This window comes from Quercus lobata, chromosome 10, assembly GCF_001633185.2.
Source record: "Quercus lobata isolate SW786 chromosome 10, ValleyOak3.0 Primary Assembly, whole genome shotgun sequence".
NCBI classification, from domain to species: Eukaryota; Viridiplantae; Streptophyta; class Magnoliopsida; order Fagales; family Fagaceae; genus Quercus; species Quercus lobata.
In genome coordinates, this window is record NC_044913.1 from 44322388 (window position 1) to 44335115 (window position 12728).

A 12728-nucleotide genomic window follows, 5' to 3' on the forward strand; every position below is an offset into this window, starting at 1 on the left:
CTTATAGGTGTATCGTTGTTGATGACCACCTCTCATTAAACCTTCTATTCCATTTGGAGTTCCGCGTCCTAGTCCTGATTCTCTTCACATTGTTTTATGCAAAGGTAGTTCTTGCACTTTTCATCCTACCTATTTCTCATATCATACCATATGCATAATTATCTCCATCGTTTTGTGATTTTTCCTTGTCTTTGTCTTACTTGGTTATTTACTTATTTCTAAGTCTGTCCAAGAGTTGTTATCTATTCTAGGCTCGAAGTAAGCTATGGAAGAAGTGTGTTAGCGAATATTTTAAATACCTTTCCATTCCAGTCAAAATGTTTGGAATTTTTCATCCTAGTGTGTAGTTTGGTGCAAGTGATACCCTGCTCCATATCACCCTGAATTTCTGCCTGTAATGGAGTTCTGGTTGGAATTTCATCATTTCGGGTGAATGTTGGTTTTGAAGCAAAATGAAGAGTTGATTTTCTTGGATCTGATGGTGGGGGAATATTCAAAAAGGAGAGGGACTAAGTTAGTAAAGGAAGACTGAGAACCAAAAAATCAAAACCGAAAAGAAGAATTTGAGCTGAGAAGGTAGAGGGAATGGTAAAAAACTAAAAATAAAAGTAGAACGAAGATGACAAGGATGAGAAGAGACTTACAGAGGACACTAGAACGAAGAAGATAAGAAGAGAAGGAATGGTGAGACTTACTCTTGAGAAAGGACAAAATAAAAAGTAGTAAAGAGAGAATAGGTGGGAGGGGTAGTCTTTTGCAAATTTTAAGTTGAAGGAGAGATCACGTGTTGCTATAGATCTATGTCAATGTATTTTTTCCTGGCTATGTTTCTAGAATGCTATAGGTGCTTCATAAGCTACAGGCTTGGTGACTAATAGTTGGATTATATTGTTTTGTAATTATTTGAAGTTACCATGAATCAACTTTCTGCGTTTTTTTAATAAAAAAATATATAAAAAGGAAGCTTCTTGGAAGGTGCCTGCTTTTCAGATTTACCATTACAGTGCAATAATTGTCATTAGATTATCAATTTGAAAATTTTAGCTTAATAATAATAAGTATAACATTTATTATTATTATTATTATTATTATTATTATTTATGTGTGTGTAAACCCGAAATTGTACACTGGCATGTATCGATGCTGAAATATTTCGTTCCAGTAGCCAATTTAGAGTAGTCCCCAAAATGGAATTCAAAACTTTAATGTCAGCACTTCTTGAGAATGACACTCGGAACTTAGTTACTCCTTCATTTAGGAAGTTTATTGTTGGTTGTTGATGAGTTGGTGCTGTGAAGTACTAGCTAAAGGGGGTCTATTGAGTGTTTCAAAACTAGCATCACTAGGGGTAATACTCAAGACTTGTGGTTTAAGTTACTTTGAGACCTTTTCTCTTGTTGCTAAAATTTTAAGATTTTAATATCATTGGCTACTAATTTTGGTTGGGCACTATTTCAATTAGATGTTAAAAATGCCTTCCTATGTGGAGATTTATAGGAAGAGATATTCATAGAGCAATCTCCTGGGTTTTTTGCTCATGGGGAGCTTGGTAGGGTTGTAATCGAGCCGAGTTTTGTCGAGTAGTGAATGTTCAAGCTTGACTCAACAGCAAAAGTAGAACGTTCAAGCTTGACTTGGTTCATTTACAGCCCTAGAGCCTGGTAAGGGGTATTGATTACATAAGGCTATCTATGGCCTTAAGTGATGTAGAACAAGATATGGGGTTTAATTTTTATCGTTTGTTGATTTTAAAATTTTTAATGTAATTTTCGTTATTTTAGGTGAAGATTTTATTTCCTTGTTTTTAGGTGTTTTTAAGAGTTTTTTTATTCAAATAAGAGTCCTATTATTGTTGGTTATCAATTAGGATCAATTTAGAGATATTTTGACTTGGAAAATAAGTTTTCTGGAGCCTTTAAATAGGTTTGCTAGATGTATTATGAATTTAGATCAATATACATTCAATGAAATTGGGGTTTTAATTATTTTTGGTGGATTCTAGTGTTCTTCCTTGTGGATTCAAGGGCCTTCTTATACGGATTTAAAGGTTTCGCTATGCTCAAATGAGATCTAGCCCACTTTCATGTTTCCGTTCTGCATCATTTGGAATTAGAGCTTTTCAATGATCTAGTATGGCAAACAATCAAGGTGAGTGTAACAACAGTGTTGAAGAAATGTATGGGGTACATGCCCTTGGGGATGCACTCTAGGCTTATCAGCAATGTATAGAATATTGGTTCAATGAGATTCGTGACATGCTCAATGATTTGAGTTTGAAAACCAAACAAAATCATGAAGACCATGGAAGTAATCATGTCTGAGATTGTTCTCGTGGCCAATCTTTCAACAAAAATGTTTGTAATTTCAATGATATAAAATACTTTGATGGTGAATCATACAAAGAAGACTTCATAGATTGGATGCTGGAAGATAAACAATTTGAAGAAAGACTGTCTATTGAAGATAATATTTTAGAATTTCTTGAAGAGGCTCAAGAGGAAAATATGGAGTAAATTTGGGAGAAGGGCATAAATCATGTGAAGGAAAATTTTGTGAATACTGTAGAAGATCCAAATGAAGCCAAATACGACAATGAGCCCATAACCTGAAATTCCCAGAAATTGATTTTCTTACAACCGCTACAGAACAATCTATTGATTTTCTTGCAGTTGAAAAGTTTAATGTTTTCTTTAATCCTTCTTTGGTTAATATTGCAAATCAATGGGAAGGGTGAAGAGAAGAAATTTCGGATCGTACGAATTGTGGAAAATAATTCTAAGTTGGTTTTGAAGATGCCAAGTATTTGAAGTATTTGTTTATTTGGAGTGGAAAATTTCAATTTCCAATCAAAAATTCAAGGTCGAGTTTCATTCAAGTGGAGGGGTATGATGTTGGACAAGATATGGGGTCAAATTTTTATCATTCATTGATTTTTGAATTTTTGATGTGATTTTCGTTATTGTAGGTGATAGGATTTTATTTCCTTGTTTTTAGGAGTTTTTAAAGGTTTGTGTTACGACTTTGCTTCAATTGTGTAGATATTGTCCGCTTTAGGGTCCACACCTTTTACGGTTTTGTTTTCCCCCAAAGCACATAACAGTGGGTGAAAGACCTCTACACATTAAAGGGAGGTCACTCCTTATAATCACATTCTCATGTGCTTCCATGATGTGGGATTCCATAGATTGCAAGACCCTCCTACTTTTGGGTTTCTACAATCCACCCCCCTTACAGGCACACATGTCCTCGTGTGTGGGGCCTACACTTCCGGTTAGGGCATGGCTCTGATACCATTTATAGTGACCCTGTTCCAATTGTATAGATATTGTTTGCTTTGGGGCCCATACCCCTCATGGTTTTGCTCTTTCCCAATGCACAACAATGGGGGAAAATGCTTTTACACATTAAAGGGAGGTCACTCCTTATAAGCATATCTCCATGTGCTTCCCTAAACGGTGTAGGATTTCATGGATTGTAATACCCCACTTTTGGGTTTCAACACACATACCCCTCATGGTTTTGCTCTCCCCCAAAGCACACAACAATGGGGAAAAGACCTACACACTAAAGGGAGGTCACTTCTTATAAGCACATACCTATGTGCTTTCCTAGGTGATGTTGGATTCCATGGATTGCAAGACCTCACTTTTGGATCTCTACAGTTTGTTAGTCAAATATGAGTCCTATTTTGGTAGGTTATCAATTAGGATCGGTTTAGAGTGATTTTGACTTGGAAAATAAGGCCCTGTTTGGTACATTCACTCAAACAAATTTTTTCAGTTTTTAAACAACATTACACATATTTTCACACTTTTTCATCCATATGTATTTCCACACATGTTTTCAAACACATGTTTTCAGTTTTTAAGTGTATGTACCAAACACCCCTTAAGTTTTTTGGTGCCTTTAAATCGGGCTGCAAGATGTATTACGAATTTAGACTAGTCTAAAGTCAATAAAATTGAGGAAATTGAGGTTTTTATTACTTGGATTCCATTGTTCTTCCTTATGGATTCAAGGGCCCTCTTATATGGATTTAAGGGTTTCATTATGCTAGAACGAGATCTAGGCTCTAGCTCACTTTCACATTTCTGTTCCACATCATTATGTAATTTCCTAGAGCTTGGTTTGGTAAATTAAGTGATGCCATACCCAAGTTTGGGTTGCACTATTGTCAATTTGATCACTTAGATTTTATTGACTGTTTATATTTATGATATTAGCAGTGGTTGGTCTACTTTTTCACGCTACATATAGTTTGAGATTGGAGATGGGACTAGAGTGAAACTTCGGCATGATGTCTGGTGTGGGGATAATCCTTTGAGTTTGTGTTTTCTGGAATTATTCAAAATCAGTAATGTTAAGGAGGCTTATGTGGCTCTCATGCAGTTCCTTAATGGGGTTCTTTATTGGGACTTGGAATTCTTGCGAGCAATTCAAGATTGGGAGTTGGAATCTTTGTATATTTTTTGGGATGTTATATATGGAGTCTTGTTGAGGGTTATTGGTGAAGATAAGATGTGTTGGACGCCCTCTAAGAGTAGGGGCTTTGAGGTGAGCAATTTATTATTAGGCCTTGTTGGGTGTATGTACTCAATCCTTCCCTTGGAGAAGTATTTGAAGCAAAAAATTCTTTTTAGAGTCGCGTTTATTGTTTGGATTGCAGCTTTGGTAACTATTTTGACTATTGATAATTTATGTAAGAGGAAGGTGTTGATTTTAGACTGGTGTTATGTGTGCAAAAGTAATGGAGAATCAGTAGATCATATTTTCTTAGATTGTACTATTGTTTTTGAGTTGTGGTCTATGGTGTTCACCTTGTTTGGTATATACTGGGCAATGTCAATGACTAGTTGAGCTCCTTACATGTTGGCAAGGAAAATTTGGTCATCATTGTAGCGGTCTTATTTTGGATGGTTGTCCCTCATTGTTTAACGTGGTGCATTTGGCGCGAGAGAAACAATTGGTGTTTTGAAGATTTGGAAAGGATTGTAGCCGACGTAAAACTTTTCTTTTTTAAAACACTATCGGATTGGATTTCTATTGTTGGAAGTTATTTTATTTTTTTGGTTTATGATTTGATGGATGCTTGTAAGTTATGTATTTGATTGATTTGGTCCCCTACTGTATACTTCTTGTATACTTGGGTGACTCCATTTTATGACTTTGAATAAAATTTTCTTTACTTTCCAAAAAAAAAAAAAAAATTATCATTTGTGATGACAATAAGGGAATTGACGAGTTAAAGGCAACCTTCCAAATTTCATTGAACAAAGGATTTGGGAAAGTTATGTTGTTTCTTAGGTATTGAGGTACCACGATCTAAAGAGGAAATTTTTTGTCACAAAGGAAATATGTGTTAGATATTTTGGAAGAAATAGTCCTGTAAGGTTCACATTCCTAATATATCAATTAAATAATCATATTATATATTTTTCCTTTTCTTAATAACATGTAATATAGTTGAACTAATACTCGTAATGTTAATGGGTATATGTACTAGAGAAGTATCCCACATGGGCCAAATAGAAAACTTATAATTATTTTGGAATGAATCTGTAAACATTTGGCATGAACACAGAAAATCCAATTTCTCAAATCTAGGTTTCCAATCGGGTTATAATTTTCTTATAGATTAGAGTATACATGGAATGGAAGTTCTATATATACTCCTTATCATTCCTTCACGCATGGAAGTATCATTAGGCTATAAAGTCAGTAGCCTTGTTACTACATAAACTAGTAACGCAGAGGGGAAGTGTGGGAGATACCAGCTAGCAGCACTTGCAAGCAGCTCAACTTCAATCAATATAAACTTCAACTTCTAAAAGAAGTTTTCTTTTCATCTTTGTATTACAAAGCTTGCTTGAGGGAAGCAATGCTGTATATGCTACATTGCTACTTTGTGAGTGAGTTGTGGCTGCTTCAAAGCCACTTGATGTTTCTTTAAATTGAAATACTTCAAAGATAACTAAACTTGAGATTCAAAACCATTTAAACCAGGAAGTGAAGTTACGAAAATCCTGAAGCAGCATTCAAATAGCTTGTTAAAGTTGATTGCACTTCTGATTTTGTTCCTTTTTCTGACTGGCCAGTGGCCACAAGGAATCCATATCTGGGCTGCCCTAATATTCCAACCACTCTTTTTTCTTGCAATGGTTGTAAAAGTGGGAATAGTTTGTCCAGCCATGCGATTCCTTTATCAGTTCATCTTCTTTCACCTCGTATGCTTCCACGTTCATCCAAACAGGCCGAAGGACTATCATGTACCTTCCCTTGTCCTGTCATTTCTTTTCCTTTTTCTGCTAAACTTCTACAAGCATTCACTGCAACTTTTCTTGATAGAATTTGCTAAAAATTTTATATTATAATATCAAATTTGAGAACTCATTTGATCTTCATTTAAATCATTGTTGTTTCATGTGTTATCACATTTGGGTGTTAATTCATTTTTTGAAAGGAAAAAACTTGAATTGTTTCTTCGCAAAATGTGAACTAATATATTCAATGTGTCCATCATCCAGAGCATGGAACAAAGATGGAGCAAGTGATCTTTCAAGATAATCAAATACGAGAGTTCGACCCATGGTGTAATCTAAAATTTTTAAATACGGTAAGTATTTGGAGAGTATAAGAATGAAATGCTGAGTTCCTCTAGTTTAGATCTTTTGTTTATCTTGGAACACAGGAATCTATAGGACGCTGGAAATATTTGCTAAATTTGCAATAAAGCAGCATTAATTATTTTCTACTGTGTTTTTTCAAGTCTAGTCACATGAATTGGATGTCTAATGAATGCGAAAACTTTTCAATGGTGCTGCATTGCCTTATATCTACATGTTTGTACCTGTGAAGAGTTTTTGTTGGCCAAATGCTGAGTTTGTGAAAAATTTAGATAATGTTTTTTTCAACATTAGAAAATGTATACAGGTCAAATTCTGCAAACGTGAGAGGTATTTAAATTAGAAGAGAACTGATTTCTTCAACTTGAATATTTTGAAGCAATATTTGCATTTTTGGTATGCCAGTAGTTAATTGTGTGGTAAACCTCAGCAAGTTTTGTGACTGCCTCTGTGCTACCACCTGAAACATCAGTCATCTTTATCCAGCTTAACATATTTGTTTGTAATTTTTTATTTTGTCTATTTAGAGCTACCACTTCTTTCCAATGCATTAAGTTATGGTTCTTCTTACTAAATGTTTTTCCTTGCTCAATATCTCATGTCTACCGTGTCTTCTTTGTCGACACACTGCATGTGTGGACTGTTGAGAAGTCTCCATGTTCTCGTTATACTGATGCTTCTTCCACTTTCCTTTTGCAGAAGTTTGTTATTGCAAGAGTATGCTGGCCTGATTCGGCCAAAAAAAAAAAAAAAGTTTGCACATCTGAGATCCTTCTGAAGTAATTCCGCTTCCTCTCAACAATCTCTGCTCATTGTCTGTTATTTTTATCAAGGCAGATGGGTTATTGAGCTCTGCTTTCTCTGCTCTCATCTATTTCTCGTAGCATGACTTGGTGAAAGCATTTTTCACTTAAGCTGGTTCCTCTTTTTGATCTGAAAAAACTAACTTGAGAATGGTGTTGAAAGTAAAAATCTAACAGAAATTTAGTTTCGATTCTTCAAAAAGTTACTTTAGATTATCTCAACTTCTACCCATTTTCCTTGATTCTTACACTTGCCATCATTTGGGTGCATATATGTAAACTTTTGTAAATATACAATTACATGTTATAAAGTAGTCATTGATGATTGAAGCTTACAATGGCCTATTGTCCCTCAGTTTTATTATTTTTAAGGGTTGTTGTTGGTGTCTTTTTTTCTTTTTTTTCTCCACTGATTGCAATCCCACCCCCTGTTGTGAAAATTTAAAAATACTCGCAACTATACTGAAATGTAGTTTGGCAAGAATGAGGTCGAACCTACAAGGACTTGTATGAACATATGAAAATTAATCAAACCTTAACTAAATAACTCTTAATCCAGTTCAATAAAAATTGTTTATATTAAAATTAAATAAACTAAACAAGTAATTAATCTAAGCAAATAAATAATAAAGATAGTAAAGATATGTGAACAATCAATAAAAAAGAATTAAGGTTTTATAATACGCTTTGTTAATTCATATCAGTATATATTCAAGAAATAAGGTACTGCATAATAATCTAGAAATCAATCTTGTTATCATGGAAGATGTTATCATTAAAACTTCTATTTTAAAACCTAAAGTATGCTCTTCTTTGCTTCTTAAATATAAAATAAAATCAATAAATAATAAATAAAGCATGCAATCAATTAAAATAAATCCTAAAAAAAGAGAAAAACGAGCTCATATTGAGAATTCTATCTTAGTTAATTGATATGAAGTAAGTACGTCTAATTCATTAAAGAAAGAACAATCAAATGGGAAAAATTAAATTTCAGCCGTAATACGAGCCTGCCGTCTCTCCCTTTTATAATCTTATTCCTACACGCTGACTTCTACTTCAAGTCTGTCTCCCAAAGTGGCTCAAAAGTCTTTAACTACTTGATCTGCTAAAAGGTAAAAAGTGGAAGCCCACTAACAAATATGCATATAATTCTCTTCAACTTGGCTTTGGTCCCACCTTGTAGTTCAACATTGTCTAATAACTAGAAGAAAGAATAGCTTTTTCTTCTTCCACTAAAAAACAAAGGTTATTTATATTAGCATAAAATAGCATAGATATGAAAATATGAGATTGCCTTATCATGTAACCCGTGTGTGATGAATTGTAGTGGTGTTATTGATATTAGTTTGAGTTATTAAACATATAGGACATAGTTCGATCAGGACATTTGGAGGTACTAAAATAGTTTTTTCTTGCAATTTTCATGACATTGGTTAGCCAAATTTCTTATTACATTACTATTATGTATATAATATTGAAAATTACTACTAGTTACTACATATACAATATCAATTCACAATTATTGTCTGTGAAATTCTACTAAATACAACACAAAATAAAATAATAAATTGGTCAAATAGTTTCTCCTAAATTGAATAGAAATAGGTGCATGAGATCGTTCAGCTCAATTATATTTTGTTACATTTAATATCTTTGCAAACAAAATATCTAAATAGAAATAGTTTAAAAAATCCGCTTATTAGTTCAGAGAAAAAATAACAGCAAAAATCTAAATATTTTATTTGTATAGAGAGCTAACGAAAGCAAAATCCAATTTTGATTCTAATGGACCATACATAGTCATGGTATATTACATAAATGACTTATAAATTTGAATTATTTTTAGTTATACAAAAAAAAAAAATGGCGCTTAAATATAAAATCATTCAAACTCTCTCTTCCTCTAATTTTATATAGTGAGCTGTTAATGGGTGTTATAGTTAATGTGATAAAATTTAAAATAAACTATTCACTTTTTTTTAGGGATATAGAAAAAACTGGATATGTATTTGTAAGGACGCGAATCGTAACGACCCGTAATAGTGTTGGATTCGTACGTAAAAAGGCTCAAACAATATCATTTATAGAGCGTGGGTTTGAAAGGCTAGGCCTCAGTCACAAGACGGTGGATTTCTGTGGTGTTCGCACATAATTAAATCGTGATCGCCATAGGAGTCTTTCTCCTGAAGGCGGGCTGGGAGGCTTTGGTTTTTGGCCATTTTTCCCAGCCCCCTCTTCTGGATTGCTTACTTTTCCTTTTATACTAGCATGTGTTCCTTATCCTTCGTCCACGTGTAGGATCGACTTTTCCAAGACTGATACTTGTCCCATCAGCCCATATCCAGAGTGGTTGGGGGTGGTTGTAAAAGTTGGAGAGTATGGCTCTGTCAGGTGCAGAGTATTGAATGGTAGTAAAGGCAGCTTTCCCTGGTCATTATACTTTCCAGCGTATCCCTCTCTATTGACCTAGATATTTTAGATTTTTTTCCAAGCTGTTCCTATACTGTTTTTGCTCTTCCTTCCAGTGAAACCTCGGACATGCCAAGGACTAAATCGTCCTCGGCTGTGTCCCAAGACTATTTTGTACTTGTATTACCGATCCTGGGCTATAACCTTCCTCGGCTCGAGCCTTGGGCCCCCATGAATAAATGGGCCAGGGCCACAAATTATTGGGCCTCACAGTATTAAATGTGTGTCAGTTTAGATAGAGTATTGGAGAAACCAAAGTACACGTCTAACATAAACCACAGCTGAAAAGTAAAATTTTGCAAATTTCCTATGCATGTGAGATTTGAGATAGATCATAAATGAACCACAGCTGGTTCATTAACAGGTGTTGGTCGGCACTTGTTAACAAAGTCCTGTTATATATAGAGTTAAATATATGATTAGGTTTTTTATGGTTTATTTATATTGGACTCATTGTTTTCTACACTAAATTAACTCATTTGACACAAAATTTAAAAAAAACTTAGATTAGATGAGACATGTGGCACAAAAATAAACTCTAATTGAAATCCAATTTTCACACTGAATTAACTCATTTGACACAAAAATTTAAAAATTTAGATTTTCTTTTAACTTTGCCTATTAATATATAGATATATAGATTTCTAGCACATTATCCAATTATTTAGAAAAAAAAGCACATTATCGAATTTATTTTATGTATTGTATGTATGCATTCTCCCTATCAAAGCAATAGAAAATCTTCCAAATTAGATATGGATACTTTAGGGCCTCATTAAATCATATTATCATCCATTTAATAAAATTCTAGGGTTTGTTTGGTACTGTTGTTTAAACAACAGCCACAAGCCCACAACACGTATTTTCACAATATTTAAATAACATTACTAGAAATCTCTTACCGAATGGGTTTCTAGTTTTTGCATTTAGACCTAGATTGATGCCCCTTGTTGAAATTAAATGGGTAACCTTCTTGAAATGAGAAATCAATTAAAATGCTTATTTTAAGCAAAAATGCTTGCATTGTATTCGAAAAAAAAAAAAAAAGAAATGCTTATTCGAAAATCAATATTTACGTTGTATTCGATGGTTTCTCAAAAAAAAAAAAAAAAAAAAAAAAAAAAAAAAACGTTGTATTCAATGAGTTTTCTTGTATTCTGCTCCTAAAAAACATTGATTTTCAGTGCATTAGGTCTTTGTATTTGCAGACTTTTCTGAGTTCATAAACATTATTAGCAGTCATCCACTCTTCTATGCTCATCCTTTGCTTCTGATTTTTGTCACTTTTCTCTTAATTGGGTATCAAGGGAATCATGCATGCTAGTGAATTTGGATGGGAAACATGTATCTTAATCGATCTTATAATGAGTGGTAATCGCCTGTTGAGACTTGCTGGAATACCATTGGTTATCTTGCTCGCAGCTGAACGCTTTTCACGGGTGGGATCTGTAAGATTATCTTCTTCCTTCTTTTTTAATTTATTTTTATTTTTATGGAGAATCTGTAAGATTATTTATTTATGTTTAACATATTGTAATATTAAACGTCCAATATATGTTGACATAGATACTACAAAATTTGTAAAAAAAATTGTAAGCATCTATTTTGATAGGTCTTAGAAATTTTGCATATATAAAAGATATAATAAGAAAATATAGTCTAGACTTTAGTTTAACAATTAGTTTCCAATATAATGTTTGCAACCATCCACAGGAACCACAACACACCATCAACGCTTGGTGTGAGTGAGTGAGTGATAGTACAACGATGAGATGCTACGGTTTTTGGGAGACACGAATGCAAGGCACACACGTGAGATGCATGGTGTGAGCAATATCTTGATATGCCTTTCCATCAAGAAACTTTTCATGGTCAGTATTCACTATTCATCTCCCTATCAGCTCGACTCCATATAGTTTATTAGATATTGGAGTGTAATAAGCTTGGGCTTTTAGCAAGAAGTTAATCTAAACACATACTTAAACAAAAAAAGGTTGAAGGTTTTAAAACTTTCATTTGATTATATACTTTCCTTATTAAACCTTTTCAGCTATTAAATGTTTTGAAAGGTCTAACATTAGTAAAATACCTATATGTTTCTTACAGTAGATTTAGGGTTTGGCTTACTTCCAATATTTTTTTAACTGAAATCTCCTTTTATTTTAAAGAGAAACTGCCACATCACCCACTAACTAAATAAAAAGTGGAGATTAAAACTTACTATCACTTGCTATTATGTATTTAAAATAAAAGGAAATCTCCAATTAAAAAAGTACTGAAAGTAAGCCAAACTCATAAATTTAAATTTAGTCAAAGCAATAAAAGGAAACTTTATTACTAATGATTCATATGATTTTTAATTAGCAAGTACCCTTTACTATATATATGTATATATGTATGTATGTATGTATGTATATAGATTAATAGGTAATATTCTAGGTGTACCGAATTTTAGAGAGATAGAAGAGAAACTTCTATCCATATATTTACTTTGTTAGTTTTCTCATCTTTTATGAAAATAATATATCCTTGTATATACTATATTTCTGGGTAAAAGAAAAGTACTATTGAGAGCTTCCTATCCTACAAACGATGTAAACTTGAAGGATAATCAGCGAAGGTGGCTGGGTTGTTGTATCTCAAGGCAGTATGCACAATGTTTAGTCTACTACACTAGAAACCCCGTAGACGCGTGTATTGTCTCAAGACAGTGACATGGTCCATGTCTCAACCTCGTCATCTAAAAACATATATGAATTGACAGTAATTTGCTTCTAATGTTACGAGATTACTTTGAAGTATCATTGGGTAATATCTCTTGTTTATTCTC

At 33.4% G+C, this 12728-nt stretch overlaps 1 protein-coding gene across 4 annotated transcripts in view; it reads left to right on the forward strand.

Annotated features, from left to right (window-relative positions):
* Window positions 1-7821, forward strand: part of LOC115965372 (histone-lysine N-methyltransferase ATX2) — a 49172-nt gene extending 41351 nt beyond the window's left edge. For 3 of the 4 annotated variants that reach the window (XR_004086042.1, XR_004086045.1, XR_004086044.1), the window contains 2 exons: window positions 6525-6613; window positions 7323-7338. The gene's annotated coding sequence lies outside the window, so the exon portion shown is untranslated. Of the gene's footprint in view, window positions 1-6524; window positions 6614-7322 lie in introns of all 4 variants that reach the window. The other variant, XM_031084573.1, reaches the window with a different exon arrangement.
* The last annotated feature ends 4907 nt before the right edge of the window (window positions 7822-12728 follow it).